This window comes from Chroicocephalus ridibundus, unplaced genomic scaffold (genome assembly GCF_963924245.1).
Source record: "Chroicocephalus ridibundus unplaced genomic scaffold, bChrRid1.1 SCAFFOLD_159, whole genome shotgun sequence".
Classification (NCBI taxonomy): domain Eukaryota; kingdom Metazoa; phylum Chordata; class Aves; order Charadriiformes; family Laridae; genus Chroicocephalus; species Chroicocephalus ridibundus.
The window spans coordinates 160,704-170,342 of record NW_026961444.1 but is presented as its reverse complement, the minus strand read 5'-3'; positions in this window follow the sequence as shown (position 1 = coordinate 170,342).

Here is a 9,639-nt window from a genome sequence, read left to right as displayed (position 1 = left end):
AGATACATCCTGCTATATCTCCCACATGGAAAGTGCCAGGAGGGAGAAGTGGCGATTATGTTTAGACTTTCTCGGAACTGCTTCAAATCAACTAGGTATCTTTGTGCTGTAAATCTCCCAACAGCCAAACGCAAAAGCAGCAACCATCTCGCCGTATGTCCCACATCCAAAGTGCCAAGAGAGAGCTTGCTCTCCCTGTCTTTGAGTACTGTTTTCACTGTCCCGGTTACCTCTTTGCTAACATTCTCTTCAGCGCTGCAGGGAAACCAGGAACCACGTGGAGAAGGCACCCACACTGAAAGTGCCTGGAGGGAACATTGGGGCTTCTTCTCAGTGTCTCTGACATAGGGTTTCACTGTCCCGGGAAAGTCTCTGCTAACACCCTGCAGAGCGCTGTGCCCAATCTACAGAAACGTCTTGCGGTATCTCCTACAGGGAAAGTGCCAGGAGGGAATTGTCGAGCTTGTTCTCAGTGTCTCTGAGAATTGCTCTGATTATCCCTGTGACCTCTTTGCTAAGACTCTCCAGAGAGCCGTCCTCAAAACAAACACACATCTTGACATATCTCCCACATTGATCGCAGTGTCTCCAGGAACGGCATTCAAGGAGCCAGGAACTTTTCTCCCTACACTGTCCATTGAGTTGTCCTCAAAACCAATATACATCCTGCTATATCTCCCACATGGAAAGTGCCAGGAGGGAGAAGTGGCGATTATGTTTAGACTTTCTCGGAACTGCTTCAAATCAACTAGATATCTTTGTGCTGTAAATCTCCCAACAGCCAAACGCAAAAGCAGCAAACATCTTGCTGTATGTCCCACATCCAAAGTGCCAAGAGAGAGCTTGCTCTCCCTGTCTTTGAGTACTGTTTTCACTGTCCCGGTTACCTCTTTGCTAACATTCTCTTCAGCGCTGCAGGGAAACCAGGAACCACGTGGAGAAGGCACCCACACTGAAAGTGCCTGGAGGGAACATTGGGGCTTCTTCTCAGTGTCTCTGACATAGGGTTTCACTGTCCCGGGAAAGTCTCTGCTAACACCCTGCAGAGCGCTGTGCCCAATCTACAGAAACGTCTTGCGGTATCTCCTACAGGGAAAGTGCCAGGAGGGAATTGTCGAGCTTGTTCTCAGTGTCTCTGAGAATTGCTCTGATTATCCCTGTGACCTCTTTGCTAAGACTCTCCAGAGAGCCGTCCTCAAAACAAACACACATCTTGACATATCTCCCACATTGATCGCAGTGTCTCCAGGAACGGCATTCAAGGAGCCAGGAACTTTTCTCCCTACACTGTCCATTGAGTTGTCCTCAAAACCAAGATACATCCTGCTATATCTCCCACATGGAAAGTGCCAGGAGGGAGAAGTGGCGATTATGTTTAGACTTTCTCGGAACTGCTTCAAATCAACTAGATATCTTTGTGCTGTAAATCTCCCAACAGCCAAACGCAAAAGCAGCAAACATCTTGCTGTATGTCCCACATCCAAAGTGCCAAGAGAGAGCTTGCTCTCCCTGTCTTTGAGTACTGTTTTCACTGTCCCGGTTACCTCTTTGCTAACATTCTCTTCAGCGCTGCAGGGAAACCAGGAACCACGTGGAGAAGGCACCCACACTGAAAGTGCCTGGAGGGAACATTGGGGCTTCTTCTCAGTGTCTCTGACATAGGGTTTCACTGTCCCGGGAAAGTCTCTGCTAACACCCTGCAGAGCGCTGTGCCCAATCTACAGAAACGTCTTGCGGTATCTCCTACAGGGAAAGTGCCAGGAGGGAATTGTCGAGCTTGTCCTCAGTGTCTCTGAGAATTGCTCTGATTATCCCTGTGACCTCTTTGCTAAGACTCTCCAGAGAGCCGTCCTCAAAACAAACACACATCTTGACATATCTCCCACATTGATCGCAGTGTCTCCAGGAACGGCATTCAAGGAGCCAGGAACTTTTCTCCCTACACTGTCCATTGAGTTGTCCTCAAAACCAATATACATCCTGCTATATCTCCCACATGGAAAGTGCCAGGAGGGAGAAGTGGCGATTATGTTTAGACTTTCTCGGAACTGCTTCAAATCAACTAGGTATCTTTGTGCTGTAAATCTCCCAACAGCCAAACGCAAAAGCAGCAAACATCTCGCTGTATGTCCCACATCCAAAGTGCCAAGAGAGAGCTTGCTCTCCCTGTCTTTGAGTACTGTTTTCACTGTCCCGGTTACCTCTTTGCTAACATTCTCTTCAGCGCTGCAGGGAAACCAGGAACCACGTGGAGAAGGCACCCACACTGAAAGTGCCTGGAGGGAACATTGGGGCTTCTTCTCAGTGTCTCTGACATAGGGTTTCACTGTCCCGGGAAAGTCTCTGCTAACACCCTGCAGAGCGCTGTGCCCAATCTACAGAAACGTCTTGCGGTATCTCCTACAGGGAAAGTGCCAGGAGGGAATTGTCGAGCTTGTTCTCAGTGTCTCTGAGAATTGCTCTGATTATCCCTGTGACCTCTTTGCTAAGACTCTCCAGAGAGCCGTCCTCAAAACAAACACACATCTTGACATATCTCCCACATTGATCGCAGTGTCTCCAGGAACGGCATTCAAGGAGCCAGGAACTTTTCTCCCTACACTGTCCATTGAGTTGTCCTCAAAACCAAGATACATCCTGCTATATCTCCCACATGGAAAGTGCCAGGAGGGAGAAGTGGCGATTATGTTTAGACTTTCTCGGAACTGCTTCAAATCAACTAGGTATCTTTGTGCTGTAAATCTCCCAACAGCCAAACGCAAAAGCAGCAAACATCTCGCTGTATGTCCCACATCCAAAGTGCCAAGAGAGAGCTTGCTCTCCCTGTCTTTGAGTACTGTTTTCACTGTCCCGGTTACCTCTTTGCTAACATTCTCTTCAGCGCTGCAGGGAAACCAGGAACCACGTGGAGAAGGCACCCACACTGAAAGTGCCTGGAGGGAACATTGGGGCTTCTTCTCAGTGTCTCTGACATAGGGTTTCACTGTCCCGGGAAAGTCTCTGCTAACACCCTGCAGAGCGCTGTGCCCAATCTACAGAAACGTCTTGCGGTATCTCCTACAGGGAAAGTGCCAGGAGGGAATTGTCGAGCTTGTTCTCAGTGTCTCTGAGAATTGCTCTGATTATCCCTGTGACCTCTTTGCTAAGACTCTCCAGAGAGCCGTCCTCAAAACAAACACACATCTTGACATATCTCCCACATTGATCGCAGTGTCTCCAGGAACGGCATTCAAGGAGCCAGGAACTTTTCTCCCTACACTGTCCATTGAGTTGTCCTCAAAACCAATATACATCCTGCTATATCTCCCACATGGAAAGTGCCAGGAGGGAGAAGTGGCGATTATGTTTAGACTTTCTCGGAACTGCTTCAAATCAACTAGGTATCTTTGTGCTGTAAATCTCCCAACAGCCAAACGCAAAAGCAGCAAACATCTCGCTGTATGTCCCACATCCAAAGTGCCAAGAGAGAGCTTGCTCTCCCTGTCTTTGAGTACTGTTTTCACTGTCCCGGTTACCTCTTTGCTAACATTCTCTTCAGCGCTGCAGGGAAACCAGGAACCACGTGGAGAAGGCACCCACACTGAAAGTGCCTGGAGGGAACATTGGGGCTTCTTCTCAGTGTCTCTGACATAGGGTTTCACTGTCCCGGGAAAGTCTCTGCTAACACCCTGCAGAGCGCTGTGCCCAATCTACAGAAACGTCTTGCGGTATCTCCTACAGGGAAAGTGCCAGGAGGGAATTGTCGAGCTTGTCCTCAGTGTCTCTGAGAATTGCTCTGATTATCCCTGTGACCTCTTTGCTAAGACTCTCCAGAGAGCCGTCCTCAAAACAAACACACATCTTGACATATCTCCCACATTGATCGCAGTGTCTCCAGGAACGGCATTCAAGGAGCCAGGAACTTTTCTCCCTACACTGTCCATTGAGTTGTCCTCAAAACCAATATACATCCTGCTATATCTCCCACATGGAAAGTGCCAGGAGGGAGAAGTGGCGATTATGTTTAGACTTTCTCGGAACTGCTTCAAATCAACTAGGTATCTTTGTGCTGTAAATCTCCCAACAGCCAAACGCAAAAGCAGCAAACATCTCGCTGTATGTCCCACATCCAAAGTGCCAAGAGAGAGCTTGCTCTCCCTGTCTTTGAGTACTGTTTTCACTGTCCCGGTTACCTCTTTGCTAACATTCTCTTCAGCGCTGCAGGGAAACCAGGAACCACGTGGAGAAGGCACCCACACTGAAAGTGCCTGGAGGGAACATTGGGGCTTCTTCTCAGTGTCTCTGACATAGGGTTTCACTGTCCCGGGAAAGTCTCTGCTAACACCCTGCAGAGCGCTGTGCCCAATCTACAGAAACGTCTTGCGGTATCTCCTACAGGGAAAGTGCCAGGAGGGAATTGTCGAGCTTGTTCTCAGTGTCTCTGAGAATTGCTCTGATTATCCCTGTGACCTCTTTGCTAAGACTCTCCAGAGAGCCGTCCTCAAAACAAACACACATCTTGACATATCTCCCACATTGATCGCAGTGTCTCCAGGAACGGCATTCAAGGAGCCAGGAACTTTTCTCCCTACACTGTCCATTGAGTTGTCCTCAAAACCAAGATACATCCTGCTATATCTCCCACATGGAAAGTGCCAGGAGGGAGAAGTGGCGATTATGCTTAGACTTTCTCGGAACTGCTTCAAATCAACTAGATATCTTTGTGCTGTAAATCTCCCAACAGCCAAACGCAAAAGCAGCAAACATCTCGCTGTATGTCCCACATCCAAAGTGCCAAGAGAGAGCTTGCTCTCCCTGTCTTTGAGTACTTTTTGCACTGTCCCGGTTACCTCTTTGCTAACATTCTCTTCAGCGCTGCAGGGAAACCAGGAACCACGTGGAGAAGGCACCCACACTGAAAGTGCCTGGAGGGAACATTGGGGCTTCTTCTCAGTGTCTCTGACATAGGGTTTCACTGTCCCGGGAAAGTCTCTGCTAACACCCTGCAGAGCGCTGTGCCCAATCTACAGAAACGTCTTGCGGTATCTCCTACAGGGAAAGTGCCAGGAGGGAATTGTCGAGCTTGTCCTCAGTGTCTCTGAGAATTGCTCTGATTATCCCTGTGACCTCTTTGCTAAGACTCTCCAGAGAGCCGTCCTCAAAACAAACACACATCTTGACATATCTCCCACATTGATCGCAGTGTCTCCAGGAACGGCATTCAAGGAGCCAGGAACTTTTCTCCCTACACTGTCCATTGAGTTGTCCTCAAAACCAATATACATCCTGTTATATCTCCCACATGGAAAGTGCCAGGAGGGAGAAGTGGCGATAATGTTTAGACTTTCTCGGAACTGCTTCAAATCAACTAGGTATCTTTGTGCTGTAAATCTCCCAACAGCCAAACGCAAAAGCAGCAAACATCTCGCTGTATGTCCCACATCCAAAGTGCCAAGAGAGAGCTTGCTCTCCCTGTCTTTGAGTACTGTTTCCACTGTCCCGGTTACCTCTTTGCTAACATTCTCTTCAGCGCTGCAGGGAAACCAGGAACCACGTGGAGAAGGCACCCACACTGAAAGTGCCTGGAGGGAACATTGGGGCTTCTTCTCAGTGTCTCTGACATAGGGTTTCACTGTCCCGGGAAAGTCTCTGCTAACACCCTGCAGAGCGCTGTGCCCAATCTACAGAAACGTCTTGCGGTATCTCCTACAGGGAAAGTGCCAGGAGGGAATTGTCGAGCTTGTTCTCAGTGTCTCTGAGAATTGCTCTGATTATCCCTGTGACCTCTTTGCTAAGACTCTCCAGAGAGCCGTCCTCAAAACAAACACACATCTTGACATATCTCCCACATTGATCGCAGTGTCTCCAGGAACGGCATTCAAGGAGCCAGGAACTTTTCTCCCTACACTGTCCATTGAGTTGTCCTCAAAACCAATATACATCCTGTTATATCTCCCACATGGAAAGTGCCAGGAGGGAGAAGTGGCGATAATGTTTAGACTTTCTCGGAACTGCTTCAAATCAACTAGATATCTTTGTGCTGTAAATCTCCCAACAGCCAAACGCAAAAGCAGCAACCATCTCGCTGTATGTCCCACATCCAAAGTGCCAAGAGAGAGCTTGCTCTCCCTGTCTTTGAGTACTGTTTTCACTGTCCCGGTTACCTCTTTGCTAACATTCTCTTCAGCACTGCAGGGAAACCAGGAACCACGTGGAGAAGGCACCCACACTGAAAGTGCCTGGAGGGAACATTGGGGCTTCTTCTCAGTGTCTCTGACATAGGGTTTCACTGTCCCGGGAAAGTCTCTGCTAACACCCTGCAGAGCGCTGTGCCCAATCTACAGAAACGTCTTGCGGTATCTCCTACAGGGAAAGTGCCAGGAGGGAATTGTCGAGCTTGTTCTCAGTGTCTCTGAGAATTGCTCTGATTATCCCTGTGACCTCTTTGCTAAGACTCTCCAGAGAGCCGTCCTCAAAACAAACACACATCTTGACATATCTCCCTCATTGATCGCAGTGTCTCCAGGAACGGCATTCAAGGAGCCAGGAACTTTTCTCCCTACACTGTCCATTGAGTTGTCCTCAAAACCAATATACATCCTGCTATATCTCCCACATGGAAAGTGCCAGGAGGGAGAAGTGGCGATTATGTTTAGACTTTCTCGGAACTGCTTCAAATCAACTAGATATCTTTGTGCTGTAAATCTCCCAACAGCCAAACGCAAAAGCAGCAAACATCTCGCTGTATGTCCCACATCCAAAGTGCCAAGAGAGAGCTTGCTCTCCCTGTCTTTGAGTACTGTTTTCACTGTCCCGGTTACCTCTTTGCTAACATTCTCTTCAGCGCTGCAGGGAAACCAGGAACCACGTGGAGAAGGCACCCACACTGAAAGTGCCTGGAGGGAACATTGGGGCTTCTTCTCAGTGTCTCTGACATAGGGTTTCACTGTCCCGGGAAAGTCTCTGCTAACACCCTGCAGAGCGCTGTGCCCAATCTACAGAAACGTTTTGCGGTATCTCCTACAGGGAAAGTGCCAGGAGGGAATTGTCGAGCTTGTCCTCAGTGTCTCTGAGAATTGCTCTGATTATCCCTGTGACCTCTTTGCTAAGACTCTCCAGAGAGCCGTCCTCAAAACAAACACACATCTTGACATATCTCCCACATTGATCGCAGTGTCTCCAGGAACGGCATTCAAGGAGCCAGGACCTTTTCTCCCTACACTGTCCATTGAGTTGTCCTCAAAACCAATATACATCCTGCTATATCTCCCACATGGAAAGTGCCAGGAGGGAGAAGTGGCGATTATGTTTAGACTTTCTCGGAACTGCTTCAAATCAACTAGGTATCTTTGTGCTGTAAATCTCCCAACAGCCAAACGCAAAAGCAGCAAACATCTCGCCGTATGTCCCACATCCAAAGTGCCAAGAGAGAGCTTGCTCTCCCTGTCTTTGAGTACTGTTTTCACTGTCCCGGTTACCTCTTTGCTAACATTCTCTTCAGCGCTGCAGGGAAACCAGGAACCACGTGGAGAAGGCACCCACACTGAAAGTGCCTGGAGGGAACATTGGGGCTTCTTCTCAGTGTCTCTGACATAGGGTTTCACTGTCCCGGGAAAGTCTCTGCTAACACCCTGCAGAGCGCTGTGCCCAATCTACAGAAACGTCTTGCGGTATCTCCTACAGGGAAAGTGCCAGGAGGGAATTGTCGAGCTTGTCCTCAGTGTCTCTGAGAATTGCTCTGATTATCCCTGTGACCTCTTTGCTAAGACTCTCCAGAGAGCCGTCCTCAAAACAAACACACATCTTGACATATCTCCCACATTGATCGCAGTGTCTCCAGGAACGGCATTCAAGGAGCCAGGAACTTTTCTCCCTACACTGTCCATTGAGTTGTCCTCAAAACCAATATACATCCTGCTATATCTCCCACATGGAAAGTGCCAGGAGGGAGAAGTGGCGATTATGTTTAGACTTTCTCGGAACTGCTTCAAATCAACTAGGTATCTTTGTGCTGTAAATCTCCCAACAGCCAAACGCAAAAGCAGCAAACATCTCGCTGTATGTCCCACATCCAAAATGCCAAGAGAGAGCTTGCTCTCCCTGTCTTTGAGTACTGTTTGCACTGTCCCGGTTACCTCTTTGCTAACATTCTCTTCAGCGCTGCAGGGAAACCAGGAACCACGTGGAGAAGGCACCCACACTGAAAGTGCCTGGAGGGAACATTGGGGCTTCTTCTCAGTGTCTCTGACATAGGGTTTCACTGTCCCGGGAAAGTCTCTGCTAACACCCTGCAGAGCGCTGTGCCCAATCTACAGAAACGTCTTGCGGTATCTCCTACAGGGAAAGTGCCAGGAGGGAATTGTCGAGCTTGTCCTCAGTGTCTCTGAGAATTGCTCTGATTATCCCTGTGACCTCTTTGCTAAGACTCTCCAGAGAGCCGTCCTCAAAACAAACACACATCTTGACATATCTCCCACATTGATCGCAGTGTCTCCAGGAACGGCATTCAAGGAGCCAGGAACTTTTCTCCCTACACTGTCCATTGAGTTGTCCTCAAAACCAATATACATCCTGTTATATCTCCCACATGGAAAGTGCCAGGAGGGAGAAGTGGCGATTATGTTTAGACTTTCTCGGAACTGCTTCAAATCAACTAGGTATCTTTGTGCTGTAAATCTCCCAACAGCCAAACGCAAAAGCAGCAAACATCTCGCTGTATGTCCCACATCCAAAGTGCCAAGAGAGAGCTTGCTCTCCCTGTCTTTGAGTACTGTTTCCACTGTCCCGGTTACCTCTTTGCTAACATTCTCTTCAGCGCTGCAGGGAAACCAGGAACCACGTGGAGAAGGCACCCACACTGAAAGTGCCTGGAGGGAACATTGGGGCTTCTTCTCAGTGTCTCTGACATAGGGTTTCACTGTCCCGGGAAAGTCTCTGCTAACACCCTGCAGAGCGCTGTGCCCAATCTACAGAAACGTTTTGCGGTATCTCCTACAGGGAAAGTGCCAGGAGGGAATTGCCGATCTTGTCCTCAGTGTCTCTGAGAATTGCTCTGATTATCCCTGTGACCTCTTTGCTAAGACTCTCCAGAGAGCCGTCCTCAAAACAAACACACATCTTGACATATCTCCCACATTGATCGCAGTGTCTCCAGGAACGGCATTCAAGGAGCCAGGAACTTTTCTCCCTACACTGTCCATTGAGTTGTCCTCAAAACCAATATACATCCTGCTATATCTCCCACATGGAAAGTGCCAGGAGGGAGAAGTGGCGATAATGTTTAGACTTTCTCGGAACTGCTTCAAATCAACTAGATATCTTTGTGCTGTAAATCTCCCAACAGCCAAACGCAAAAGCAGCAAACATCTTGCTGTATGTCCCACATCCAAAGTGCCAAGAGAGAGCTTGCTCTCCCTGTCTTTGAGTACTGTTTTCACTGTCCCGGTTACCTCTTTGCTAACATTCTCTTCAGCGCTGCAGGGAAACCAGGAACCACGTGGAGAAGGCACCCACACTGAAAGTGCCTGGAGGGAACATTGGGGCTTCTTCTCAGTGTCTCTGACATAGGGTTTCACTGTCCCGGGAAAGTCTCTGCTAACACCCTGCAGAGCGCTGTGCCCAATCTACAGAAACGTCTTGCGGTATCTCCTACAGGGAAAG